The sequence below is a fragment of the Cavia porcellus genome, unplaced genomic scaffold (assembly GCF_034190915.1).
Source record: "Cavia porcellus strain 051 isolate PalLab524CR breed Dunkin Hartley unplaced genomic scaffold, mCavPor4.1 scaffold_7, whole genome shotgun sequence".
In the NCBI taxonomy this organism is placed as follows: Eukaryota; Metazoa; Chordata; class Mammalia; order Rodentia; family Caviidae; genus Cavia; species Cavia porcellus.
In genome coordinates this window covers 92,866,316-92,880,984 of record NW_026947490.1, presented here as the reverse complement: position 1 = coordinate 92,880,984, position 14,669 = coordinate 92,866,316, and the positions used below count along the sequence as shown (strand labels likewise).

The 14,669-nt window shown below is 38.5% G+C and overlaps 1 long non-coding RNA gene across 2 annotated transcripts in view; it reads left to right on the top strand.

The window, feature by feature from the left end:
- LOC134477057 (uncharacterized) overlaps positions 1-14,669 on the top strand; it is an 88,630-nt gene that overhangs the window by 38,689 nt on the left and 35,272 nt on the right. Inside the window, exon 3 of one of the 2 annotated variants that reach the window (XR_010048961.1) lies at positions 12,159-12,248. The exons of the other annotated variant lie outside the window; for it this stretch is intronic. This is a non-coding gene — a long non-coding RNA (uncharacterized LOC134477057). The remainder of the gene's footprint in view (positions 1-12,158; positions 12,249-14,669) is intronic. 2 annotated transcript variants of the gene reach the window in all.

The window sequence follows — 14,669 nt, the reverse complement described above, 5'->3', positions numbered from 1 at the left end:
CGGGGGAGGGAAATGAATGAAGGAAAAAGGAAAAAATGCGAAAAGAAAGATCAAATGGGATCAAAGCTTTGTATTATAAGGAAGGGAAAAGGTGTTGGAGGCAGGAGAGCGGTGTGGAAAACAGGAATCGAGATAGATCACGTATAGGTACAAATTCCCTATGATGAATGTGATCATTCTGTATATCTTAATTGTACCGATAAATTTAATTAAAAAAAAAAACCGAAACCAAGTGGAATGGCAGCCTGGGTAACTTGTAACATGGAGAACAAATCACCCTGTGCCAGCAAGGGACAAGCACAGTGTCATGCCACACAGGGGAGGCTCAATAAAGACAAAGAAAAAGGAAATTAACACAAATTTGAACTGATTATTTTTTGCAACTATGCTTAAAGAATAATTTTCACCAGTTAGTCAACTAGGATGAGCAGAAAATTGATAATCAGAGACTCACTCTGAAGTTTTTAGATTCCTTTTTTTTTACATAAATATTGTTTACTTTTTAGGTAAATAATACATAAGTGAGTTTAATTTTTCTCCCTTATCCTATGCTCTATTCTTAAAAAGATTCCAGCAGTCCCTAGAAAAGTACTCAGTGGACGTCTGTCCTGGTCACTACTTGATACGTAAGGCCAAGCTATTAATGTCTAAGTAGTAACCATGACCCGTGTGCAAGTGATACTTCTCACAGTGTGCTACACGTTATAAACACAGACATTTTAGACAGAAATATCTTAAAATTCTTGGAATTCTCTTCATTACACCAGAGGGACATCATGTATCTCTGAATATTAAATCATGTCTCCCAGTCTTTCTTATTTTCATGTTAAAATCTATATGTGCTAATTATGGTTTGTGAGATCTTGATTCTAACTGGTCCTTAAACATTTCATGTATTTTAGAATATATTCATGTTGCCTGTTATGCATCTTTTCTGCTAAGCTTGACTGTAATCAGAGACAAGTCTGAACTACCATATTGTTTTAGTTACTTTTTACTCATCTCTGAGACAAACTACCTGATGCCCAAAATTGGGACAGGAAAGCTTTATTTCTTACAGTTTTTGGAGGTTTCAGTCCACACTCAGTTGGCTCCAAGGCAGGGTGGCATGGTAGGGCTGCAGTTCATGGCAGCTTCAAAGAGCAAGGCCGAAACTGGCAAAAGAGAGACACAAACCTTCTTCCTGCCATTACATCACATCCTGGCTCCACCACTATGTGGGTGTAGCACACACACCCCCAATCCAAGCCCTAGACAATGAACCAATCACAAATGCACAATGCAAGCACATGAGGCCTGGGGGCCACCAACATAAACCATAGCACACATATATATAAAATATGATATTTGGTTGGATAAAACCTCTTTCCTACCTTAATTTAGTTTTGAAACACAATAAAGCATTGTAGTAATAAAACCTTTGTCTACTGGGGTAGATGGCTGTCTCTTGGACCCTACACTCCAGCTCCTCCGGGGCTCACTGTAGCTTAGCTAGGGAGGTGCGAGTGCTCTCACTGAAATGGGGCTGACATGTGTGCACTTCTGTCCCACTTACTTAAAAAGAAATTGCTTGTGTTAGATTTCCTCTTTCCTCTTCAGGCAATTTAGAATCCAGACAGAGCTTTCGCTCACTTGAATTTGTAAATGAGGGCAGTAGAAAATATTTTAAACTTCTCCATGGATATTAATGTTTGACTTCAGGCTGAGAAATCATCTTGCATGTTATTTTTATGTGGGATGTTATTTTATTTATTTTGATTTTTTTGAGACAAGGTCTTGCTATGTAGCTCAGACTGGCCTTGAACTCACTTCGTAGCCCAGGCTGGCCTTGAACTCATCGCAATCCTCCTGCTTCAGCTTCCCAAGTGGTGGGATTTCATGTTATTTTATATGTTAAAATACCACATTATATGATTTTAAATGTAATAAATGATCATAATAGTAAACAATGAATCTTTCTATACGATATTCTAAATTCTTCAAAAATTATCTGCTCTCTCTATATATATGATAATAAAAAGTACCTGGCATATTATTTCTATGAGTAAATATAACGTGGTAAGATTATATACTTCAACAATGTACTATAAAAATTTGTACCTGAAGTGAACATTTGATAATAGGATTAAAAGACAGGAACATTGGCCCAATATAAACTTCAAATCAAACCATTAAGAAATGAAATTTATGGTCACAAATATTTAACATTTAGAAATAATTATTTCTGCAAAGATATTTTAAAACACACAAAGCTTTACTTGCCTTCTCTGGTGGTCTTGCTCTTTGTTTTGTGCCAAGAGATAAAGTTTCCTTCACACTGCATGGAATTTACTTGAATTGTTAACAGCTACATTTACAGCTTCATGTAAACTTATTTCCTTTTCATTTCAATGTTAAAAAAATTTCTCTCCTTTTCCCTTCTTTTAGTGTTGCTGTTGACCCTGACATTTTTAGATCAATTTCTGATTTTATTTTGGAGGATTCTACAACATCCACATCTTTCTCTCTCTACGTTTCTTTTCTGTTAAAATATTTACAAAGAACTTTAGCCTATAGGGAACATTCAAACACTGGAAAATGCCAGCCAATCTGATTGGAGTATTAGTCAAATAATGGAGCATTCAGCTCTCTCAGCAAGGTTAACAACCTTTCATTAAAACATATGTCAAAATTGCCAATTGAAAAGGTTATTGTGCTTTTAAAGCTTGTTATTTAGTATAATACTATCCAAATGATCTGTGTAAAGTATACTGTGTATACAAATAGATTGATGCTAATTATATTTGTGGCAATCATTCATTAGCAGCAGGTAGAGCCAGAACACACACTTAGAAAAGGACAGTCAGTGGTTATAAACAAGGCTGACCGATAAATGTTGCTTTTTCTTTGGAGACTTTCAAACCAATAAGCCTGTATCTTTATGATTTAATTCCTATAGAAAAACTATGATATTCTTTCCTCAATGTATTTTTCTCAGGAGTTAGAAAAATGTGCACAAGAACTGCTAGGAAGACCATCTTCTTGGAAAAAACGGTTTAGAGGCTGATAGAAGAATTAGTAAACCAAAGCCTCTTCATAATGGTCTCAGGACCAGAGCTTCCTTTCTGACCTCGAGTGGCTTGGCGGTTACATAAGAGGGCAAAGAACTCAAGTCTTATTTTAGACACTTTATTTCCTGGCCTCTTTGTTACAGAACCTAGCCTTTTCTGCTGTAACAAAGAGGCCCAGAGCTGGGGAGACTGGAGAGGAGAGCTGATTTATCAGTGTGCATTACGTGACTGTCAGAGAGCAGAGGAGAAGTGCAAGGCTGAGCTACCACAGAAGATGACTGTGTTAGTTCCTTTTTCATTGCTGGGACAAATGACCTGACAGCTACAAGTTTGGCTCAGAGTTTGCGGAGTTTTAGTCCATAACTGGCTGGCTTCCTGGAGCGGGGGACATGACAGAGGGGTGCTGCAGTCAGGCTTACAACACAGGACATGGACTTATAGAACTGTTTATAATGGTCACCTATGGATCAAATGCAAAGAAACTCCAGGAAATCTGTGCGCATCCTAAAGATCTAGAGAATCTAGGTCAGGGCCTGGATCTCATGGCAGTACCCTGCATGAGTTCAGCTGAAGACTGTGAGCCCATGGCAATGCCTCCCACAAGTCCAGCTGGAGGCCTAAAGCCCATGATTATGACTCATGCAAATCTGTTTCATGGATCTGCACTGGGAAAATCCAAGGTCAGCAGTGGAAGCCAAAGTCTGTGCCACTGGGATGCAGAATGCCAGCAGGCTAAGGGTTCTGCCTAGGAGCCGGGAAGCAATGCTCAAAGTAAGGGCCCTCGAGCTCCCCTGAAAAGTACCACAGCCATCCTCAGTGCCGATGAGGGATGAGGTCCTGAGCTCCTCCAGTGATGAGAACAGCTGAGTTCAGATCAGGGAGCCAGTGTGAAAGAGCTTCTCTAGGAGACTCAGACGCATACCATCTTCCCCTCTGGAGCCAGGAAATGGTAAGGACCAGAGCTTCCTCCAGGGTGCACCACGGCCAACAAGTCCCAAGCCCCTCTGATGACGGAAACAGCCAAATTCATAGCAGGAAAGAAGCCCGACAGGCTCTTCCAGGAGAACCAACGGCAGCAAAACCAACAACACCACAGAGAACCCACAATGCTTAACCGCTCTTTCGTTTCTCTTTTATTCCATTGAGGATGTGAGGCGATTGGTTGGTGCCTCCATATGCAGGGTGGGCCTTCCCATCATCCACGCCCTGAACTATGCTAATCCGTGGATTTACTTAGTTACCGAACACCCCTGATCCAGCTCTGATTTATCAGAGTTTGAGGCTTTGGAGGGACACCTAGATAAAAGACATAATAATGACAATTTACTATGTATTTCAAAAGTCTAGAAGAAAGAATTTTAATGTTTTTGCTCTAATGAAATGTAAGTGTTTGAGGAGAGATATTTTTACTCTAATTAAACATTATAAGCATTGAAATGTCACGTGGTCCATAAATATATGTAACTTTTGTGCTTTTATGTGTCACTTAAAATGTGGTTAATATGGAAAATAATTTGATCAGTTAATGCATAGGAACATGCAAAATAGTTTCAAGTGTAAAGGATGAAAGTGTAATTTTTAATAAACATCTGTACTGACCCAAAATATATGTAAAAGTGTTATTTGCTTTATTATAATATTATGTGTTTATTATTGAATCTTGGCTCAGTGTTTAGAGATGTGTAGACTGGAGTAAGGTGATCTAAATCATTTGTTAAACATTTTTGCTGTGTCATTTCATTTATTTAGTCATCACAAGATTGTGAAGTGTCATTAACTCCATTTTAAGGACGAGAATCGCAGTAGCTGAGAAGCTATCCTGAGGTTGTACAGTAAGTAAATGTCAAGACTGAGATTTTTGGATAAATAGATGAACTATGAAAATAGGAAGCTATGAGGAAAAATTACGGTTTTAACATTACTGAGTAGTTTTGCATGATACCTTTTTTATATCAGCTGGTATTCATGACTGATGACTCTGTATTCATCCAAAGGTACTAGCAACAGAAGAAAGGGAGCGGATGGATCTTGATATTTTGAATAATTTATCGGTTTTACCTTTGTACCCTGTGAATTTCTAAAGTACACAGTAAAGAAATGAAAAATTATTTTGTACAACCCAAGTACAAGGCAGTTTAGATGAAAATGAGAAACAGAACTGTGACAAACTACAGCAGAATTTTCAATGAATATGAGACTAGTATAACACATATTGATGTGTCGAATCCTAAGTTCCATATTAAGGTCATTGTAATAGCTTAGTGTTTTATGGGCTTGTGTGGTATTAGCAAAATCATCTCTTTAATCTTAAATTTGCCTCCAGCAAAAATAAATCTTGAAGTAAACTATATTGTAACATAACTGCTCTGTTCAATAGAGATCATTTTTCTTCTAAATGGCCCTGGTTTCTTACTATAGCTAAAAACAAAAGTAAAAGAAGGGAAAAAGATATGACTTTCTACTTTTACTGAAATGCTAAACACTTCTATGATTGTAGAATTATTTGTGGACAGAAATTATCCGTTTTTGCTTATGTAGTAAGTTAGGGTTAGTACATAATCACTTCAGCTCGATGAGAAACCGGTTCTGGGTGCTATATTCAGCTCACTTAATTGCAAGCTTTACAATTAATGTTTGGATGTTACATTTCTACATTTAAAAAAGGAACCAGGCAGAAGAGAGAGCCCTCCTCTATAAAAACTGGTTCAGCATTTTTGGAAGAAAGTTAAGCTTGGAGGAAAATGAGGCACAGCCTGAGGATAAGTCTACCTGGAGACCCTCCGGGATGGTTCTTCTAACGCTGAGCAAGAAACGGCTTCAGACAGTTAGGACCCAGAACCGTCTCAGAGAGGAAAAAATAAGTGGTGTTTCTCACTATATAACAATAAATGTTAAGCAAGCAAAATTTATTAAAGGAATGGTTCTTGATTTGTATATAGTTTTTAGTTTCATTTGGCTTTTGGTCTAGATTACAAGATTTATCATTAGAAATATATGGATTATTTTCTTAACAAGGAACCATATCTTTATGGAAAAGAAACTCAGCTCTATAAATTCTAAATTTTATTCTCAGCTCTCTCAGTACATGCCTATAGAAACACTAGTACCCAATAACTCTAAGCTTTCATGAACAGATGTAATTCACTGGTTGACGACTGTTGTTGAAATTTCTGACTAAAGTGAAATTTTCCTTCCATTTGGGCCTGGATCTTTTGGTTTTGTGAAAATATATAATTGTAAAGAAAACATCTTTCTAATTTCACCATCTTTCTCTCTTGTATTTAATTCTGGGCTTTAATTTCCATTAACAAAATATTTATTTTATTTTATTGGATTTTAATTAGAACCCAAGTTTTCCAGGTTTTAATTTCTTGTTTGTATTATATGGGGAAAACAAAATCATTTATCTTTTAAATTTTAAAAGTAGAAAAATAAGATTAATATTTTAATATTAAACTAGTAAAATCCACAAGAAAATGAAAGTAATTGTTTAAGAGAATAAACCAAGAAGCTTAAAAACTTGCCTGAAGAGTTCAGTAATGGATGAGATGTCAGAAAGGTAAGCACACGGAAAATACTTGTAATTCAGTATCAGAAAAATCACCTATCTATTGTGCACCTTTTCTAGAGGAAGACACTACGAGTGACCTGGGTAGAAGAGGGTGGTCAGCAAAGCTTACAGGACAGGGTGCAGCCCAACCCAGAAGCTGGCAGTGTCTGGCCAGTGCTATCAAGGCTGGCCAGGGTTGGAGAGCTAGCAGTAGGGTAGACACACATGCAAGAGGAGAGGGCTGCTGTGTTTGGCGGCCCTGATTTTTTCTAAGGTGTTATAGCAGCTACATAGCTTTTGAAACGACCGTATCTTTACGTTGGTCAGTGTCTTATTCACAGCCATGATGCGCTGGATCAAGGGAACGAGTCGCCAAGAAACAGAAGAAAATACTTGGAGATGGCTTGTGAAAGATAAAGGTTAGTAAGGCATTAGCAGGAAAGGATAAAGTTAACTGAGCCGTCCCAGCAGGCTGGGTAGGGCAGTAGCCAGAGGACCTTGGTACACGCAGTGGGACTTGGCTGTCTGGACTAGTTAATTTCCAGAAGGTCCAGGAGGCAGCGGGCTAGACAGGAAATCTCCAGTGTCAGCGACTTTTTCAACAGCCAGTTATTGAGGACGCCCGATCTCCTGCCTGGATGGTGCACTTGGCAGAAAAGAGCAAGAGACAAAATAGAGGGGTGCAACAGAGCTCTGGGATGATCCATGTCCTCTGGGGACAAAAGACCCAGCCCCTCTAGCGAGCTACCATTTTATTAGTTGGTGCATTGGGGTGGTGGTGGTACAGTGCTTTTCCTGGTGCGGCACAGAACTAGTGGTGGAATGGGCACGTTTAACACCACGGAGGGAACAAGCCAAGATCCTTCCTCACACCTGGGTGCTGATCTCACTGAGAGGAAGTGAGAGAATTCTCATTCCAAACTGGCCCCCAAGGCAGACCCATGCAAATCTTAGCACAGACCTCTTCTAAGATATAATGGGGACATGAGGATGGAACTTGCTTCCCGTTTTTCCATAAATAGTTTAATCTAGCCGAGTCTTAGAGTTTTTAGTACTCTTTGATCTAGGTGGTTAAAAAAGCAAGTCACAGATAATAAATGACATATCTTTGAACTATGGTTTCCTGCATCCATAAAACATGAAATCACTTCTTGGGTTTTTCCAGCTTTCCAAAAATTCAGAATATGAATTGACTTTTATTAGTATGCTCTCCCTGATAAATTGAATAAAGAGACCATTTCTTCATAAAATCCTTCTATAATGTTGTACTCTGCTTTAATGACATCATTGTATGTCAAAAAGTTGAGAAGATACTGGTGCACTGATATCACAGCATTATTTGAAAATATTGTTGTTGATATTGAATTAGATTCAAGTAGATTGCTTCTCTGGGGGCAGAATTATTTCTCCACTCTTTACGTGTTTTTGGGGGGGGGTGATGAAGAGGTTTTTGAAAGAGTTGGCCATTCTGACTCTGTAGCAAAACTAAAATAGATTTTGATCCTCATAAATGTTGTACAGAATACCTAGGAAAATATAGGAAGGAGTATATGTATTTGCTTAATGTTCATGGATCACTCACCATGTGAATGACACTGTTCTCGGGACACGGCTTGTAGAGATGGAGGATGCAGTTCATGCTGTCTTAGGTGTTCAGAGTCTATGAGGTGAAAGAAACGAAAAGGTATACAAAGCTCGTTGACTGTAGGTGTGAGGAGCAAAGGTGCTGTCTTTTCTAGGGGATGCCGGGAACATGACTATGGATTTTTTTTTTATAGTTCCACAGTTTCCTGAGGCTCTGCTCATTTTCATAGTCTATTTTATTTCTATGGTGGAAGTTGAGCGGTTTCTGTAGTTCCATTTTTAAGCTTACTAATTCTTGCTTTTATCATTTCCAATCTGCTGTTTGTTTATGCACTGAGTTTTTAATTTTGATTAATACATTTTTGAATTTAAAATTTCCATTTGGTCCTTTTTAAAATAAGGTTTTAGTTATATGTGTTTATAAAATATGATAGTTTTGAAATTTGTATACAACAGTGTCATTGACATAGACATTACTTCACATACCATTTATTTGTAAATGAGGACATTTCAGATCTACCCTTAGCAATTTTTAAATGTATAACACATAGTTATTACATAAGTTACCATGTTGTGTATTAGGTCTCTTGAACATGTTATTTCTGTGTCTCTGAAATTTTATATCTTTTGTCCAATATCTCTTTAAACATTCACACCTCTCAAACTCTGGTAACCATCATTCTGTTCTCTATTTTTATGAGTTTGACTTTTTAAGATTCCACACAAGAATGATATATGCAGTATTTACTTTTATTTATGTGACTTATTTTACTTATCATTATGTCCTTCAAATTAATTTATTTTGTTGCAAATGACAGACTCTCTTGTTTTTAAAGGCCGAGTAGTATTTTATTGTGTGGATATATCACATTTATCCATTCAGTGGTCGGTGAACACAGATGATTATATATCTTGACTATTGTGAATAGTATTGTAATAAACATGGGAATGCAAATGTCTCTTGGACATTCTAATTTAACTTACTTTAGACATTTAACCGTTAATGGATTTATGGGTGACACAGCAGTTGTATTTTTAATTGTTTGAGAACCTTCCACACTGTTTTCTGTGGTGACTATGCTTATGTTCTTACCAACGAGGTAGACGTGTTCCCCTTTTTCTATACTCTTGCCGATGTTTACCTTTTGTTTTTGATAGTAGTCATTGCTGTCGATGTAAGGCAAAATCACATTTTACTACAATTTGTATCTCTATGATGATTGGCAAAATTAAGTTTTTTTCCATAAAGCAGTATACCAATTACCTTTGCTATTAGTATGTCTTCTGTGAGAATGACCTATTTTAATTGACCAGTTTGTTTTCTTGCTATTGAGTTGTTTAAGTTCCTTATATATTCCGGATATGAGCAAAAATATATGATTTAAAAGTATTTTCTTACATTCTGCGTGTTTTCAGTTTATTGATTCTTTCCTTTGAGGTGGGTGAGGATTTTAGTGTGATACAATTTCATTTGTCTATTTTTGCTTTTGGAGTCATATAAAAATATTACGAGGTAGGTCAGTGTCAAGAAGCCTTTTTTTAATGTTTTCTTCTCACAGTCTTAGGTCATTTCAATATTTAATCTCTGTTTAGTTGATTTTTGTAAATGATTGGAGCTGATGATTTAATTTTATACTTGTGTGTGTTGATTTTCCCTTCTGCCAGCACCATTGATTGAAAAGACTGTCCTCCCCTCCACTGCATGTTTTTGGGATCTTTGTGGAAAGTCAGTTCCACAAAGATAAATGTGTGGATTTATTTCTGGATTTTTTTCTGTTTCATTGGTTTATGTATTTGTATGCCAGCATCATGCTGTTTGAATCACTATAACGTTGCAGATTTTTAAATCAGGACAGTGCGATCCCTTTAGTTTCATTTTATATTTTATTTCCTAGCTGGAAATTTTCATTTCTTTGTTTAGAATTTCTATTTCAAATATGCTTGTAATTGCTTGTTGAGACATTTTAAAGATAGAACATTAAACTTTTTGTCAAACAATTTTAACCTCTGTGCTCTCTCAGTGATGGCATGTCTTACATTTTCTCAATTATGTTGATGCTTTCCGGGTTTGTGGTTGGTTGACTAATTTTGATTTTGACCATTACATAGTGAAATTCTGGATTTTATTTAAATCTTGTATTTTGGAAGAAGTCTTCTGCTATTATATCAGTGGAGGAAGAATCACTGCCTCGTAACTGCTACATGGAGTGGAAGTACAGGTGGGTCCCCCACTTGGTTTTCCTAGGCATCCTGTGCAGTGATTATTAGGGTTTCTGCACTGAAGCCAAGGGCGTGCGGTAGTAAAGGCTCTCTGTGAACGGACGGAGCCTCATTAGCTGTGTCCACTTGGAATCCAGTGACACTGAAGAGTGGGACCTCACTACTGCTGGGTGGATCATGGGAGGGGGTAGAAGTTCAGGCTGCCCGTGTGGCATCCTATGACCTCTTACATTAGGGCAGGGACCTTGACAGTCCTGGCTCCCTATTGAGCTTCTAGATGCTTTAGGCCAGTTGTAGTGAACCTATGTCAGAAGTCTCTTTGTTGCATGTGAGAAGAAAAATGCCAAGCACCACCCTAGAAGCAGAGCATCAGATATTCAGGTTTATTTGCAATGTTGGCACTTTGCAATAAATAAGTGGGTTTGGGGTGGTGGTTTGGCATTTGGTCGCTCAAAGGTTTACCATCACTGCTTTAGATCTGGTATGTGGCCATATTATTTGTGGCATGGTACAGCCATCACCATTGAAATGCGGAAAAGGCTACGCTTGCACCTTAGCCATTGCTGACAGTTGTGGAGGGGGCTGCAGCTTTTACATGTTCTTGAGATTAAGCAGGGTTATTGTCTACAGTTTTCATGTCTTAATAGACTTCTATTTCCTACGATTTTGAGGGCAAGTTTTTCTGGGAAGTTATTTTTGTCTGTGCCTGTTTTAGTTACTTTCTCATTCCTTGGGCAAAATACTTGACACTCACAAGTTATTTGCAGTTTATAGATGTTTTAGTCAATATTTGGCGGGCTCTAAAGTAGGGTGGTGTGGCAGAGCGATGTGGCAGAGGACAAACAGTTCATGGCATGGCATGCAGGAGTCATCAGGGACTTCCTTCCTCCTTCCCTTTAGAGTCCACCTAGGCGACAAGCCCATTTTTTGGTACCACTCACACTCAAGATGGATCTTTCCAACTTAATTATGTCCATCAATCACACCCAGAAGTACGCTAAACCGATTGTTAAGCTAATCCAGTGTGTCACAGAACCTTAGTCCAGTGCCACACACTCATGACCCAGTCACCTCTCAAAAACTCCACCTATGAGAGAGAGAGAGGACTGGGGAGACATCTAGGTATACGCCATAACATTTTGCGCTGGCCCTCAAAAGACTCATGCACATCCTTTTATGCAAAATACAATTAGCCTGTCTCTAAGAGTTGTCAAGGTCCTAACAGTTTTAGCATTGCTAAAAAAATGCAACTCCAAATTCTCCTCTGAAATTTAAGGCAAACTCTGAGCTATGAACTCTTCTAAGGAGGAAAAGAAAGTTAAATACTTCAAACAAGTAGTGGCACAAAATAGACATCCCCATTCCAAAAAGTATACATAGGGAATTTAAAGACTTGCATTTAGATGTCCTCCCTCCCCAAAGGTGTGTTGTACCCATAGGTGGCACTTTTCAGAGGTAACTTAATCTTGGATTTATGAATGTGGATTAAGGGTATGGTAATTGGATTGGTCCCCTGTTTGGCTTAGCATTATTCTAGGTGTGGGAGGGAAGCTGTATCCTAGGTGTAGGTGACAAAAATCAGTAGGCTTTCTTGGCTTTAGGAGGTTAGGTGCTGAGGGATAAATATAAAGGGACTATTTTTCCTCTGTGATGCCCCTCTGCCATGTTGCCCGGCTTTGAAGCTCACCAAGTATGGACTGAAACCTCTACAAATCGTGAGCTAAAATAAACTTCTCTCCTTCCTTGACTCGTAGGTTTTAGGTATTTTGTCCCAGCAACAAGGGAATAACTAACACTAGGGGATTGGAAGGAATGGGACCAAAGCAAGCCTGAAACCCAGCAAGGTAAATATTAGATCTTGTATTTTCATGTTCAGTACCTGGGGTAATCTGTGGAAAAATGTGAATTCCAAAGGGCTTACATGGCTCCATTCCACTGCTAGATGTTTTAACCCTCCTAGACTCATTGGGCCATGTTTGCTTTCTCCTTGAGGCTTTCTTCAGATGATCTACATTCCTGGCTTTTCCAACCTCTTGGGGTCTCCGTTGCACTACTGGCTTCATACAGCTTCACTATGTGCCCTTTGAGGGGCACACTGCCTTCTTAGAGGCCCTCTCAAGGGTATATTGCCCTCACATGGGCTCTCTCAGGGCCTTCCCAGACCTTCTAAAATCTGGGTAGAAGCCCTCCTGACCACACAACTCTTGAATTCTGCATGCATTTAAAACTGGCATCATCTGGATGATGCTAAGGTTTGCTAGCATTTGAGGTAGTAGCCAGGCTACTTGCCTCTGAGGGTTGAGTGCCTGGACTGCTGAGCACTATGAACCCAGTCCTAAGTAACAAATTCTCTAGACCTCCACCATTCTGGAAGATGGCACCCTGGGACTCTTCTGCTGTCCTTTAGAATGAGTATATGCACCTGGCCTTTGGGTGCATATGGCCTCTTACCCCTGCCACTTTGGGATCCAATTAAACCCATGGCCCTTAAGTTTTTCAGTTGAATAACTGTGGTTCCCACTTTAAGGTCTGCCATATAGAGCAATGGCTGGACTATTCAGGAATGCTCCCCTTGTGAATCTGTTCCTCAAGGTGTTAGTGAATGGTACATTTTTAAGGTCATCTCAGTGTGGGGGATTAGGTTTAACAGATAAACCCACTCAACATTTGCATTTTCCTGAGACTTTGAATTGCCTCATGAACAGTAGCCCAAGAAATATCAGATATCTCTAACTCATTCACAGTGGGCCATCTTTTGATCGTTATGTCTACCAACCAGCCAAATAAACTATTAATATCTTGTTTCATTTCCATGTACTGCAATATGAAATTTAGAATCTCTACTTAATCAGTGAATGTTGACAAACTTGGCCTAATCCAAAGGTATGTTTTTGCCACCATTATCCCACATCCTTAAAATCCATTCCCACGCTTGTTCATCAGACCTCTTCATGTAAGAGTTAGAAACCTCAAGAAGTTCTTTAGCAGAATAGCAGGCTTCCTCATGAGTCACACTCTGTACCTCACCTTTAGGAACCTTCTGTGATGTGAAACTGGCCATTAGGCCAAGAGGCAAAAATGGGTGATGAGGATGGGTCTGACGAGTTTGAGTTATTGTGTTTGTTCAACTCAAGATTGATTTCCTCAGGTAAGTAAGAGAAGCCAACGGAGGGTGGGAGTGAAGATGCAGCCTGGGAAGAGTAAAAACTCAAAGCAACATGCCCAAAGAATTTGTGGTGTAGAAAGTACTTCTCGTAACTTGAAGTGAATGAAAGGTGGAAGAGTTCTACAGAAACGATACTTGGAAACCTCACGGAAATTTAGATTATGCAAAATTAATTGAAGGACTTCTTAATTCACAACAGCTGGTGAAAAAAGATGGTGCAAAAAAAAATTCCTTTTCTGACAGCAAATCTGATAGCAGATTCACTGCAATCAAAGGCAAAAACATGAGGCTTTTCCAGAGGTCTTGATCCTGAGCAGATAATTGATGTTGTAGATAGAACATCATTAGAGAATTAGCATTTCTCTGGTGGGATTGGCTGGTAAATATGAGAGACTAACTTGGCATTCCTTCTTGGAAGTCAAAAGTCAACCATTACTTGTGTATATATGCATATTGCAATACGTCATATGTATGTATATATCATGTACCACATACATGTTGCATACAAGTATGTGATATATACTATATATATGAAATATATGCAATCTCTTGAGTATTGGTTGTTAAATTTTGTAATGTAAAAACTGCATTGTAATAATCAAATTCGATATATTTATTTGGAAGTATTATTGAGGGAGTTTCTGAGGCTGGCATTATGCAATAACACTAGTTAATTTGAAGAAATAAATAAAATTTTCTGTGATAAAAGTAAGCAGAAAACAAAATAGGAATGGTGGGAAGCGCAAGGCTCTACCTTAGCAGGCTGGAGTTAAGAGTCCATGCCTGCATCTGCCACCAGTGAGGTGGGTGAGCTAAGTCATTTGCTTTCTTTGTGCCTCAGTTTCTATTGCTGTAAGTTGCAGAGGTTAACTCTAGTCAGTTTGTGAAGTCTGCACCAGTTTTTAAAATTCTTGTGCCAGAAGAAAGAGGAGCAAAACATTTTATTCTTGATTTCTCTGTGATTTAGTGCAATATACCACAAAATTAAAGTTGACATTATTTATCATGATTTACCTTCACCAGGAATGCAAGAAAAGGTTATTACTGTGCTAATGCAATGGACAGTGACATTTTCCCGTGGAGCAGCGGCATGATCACA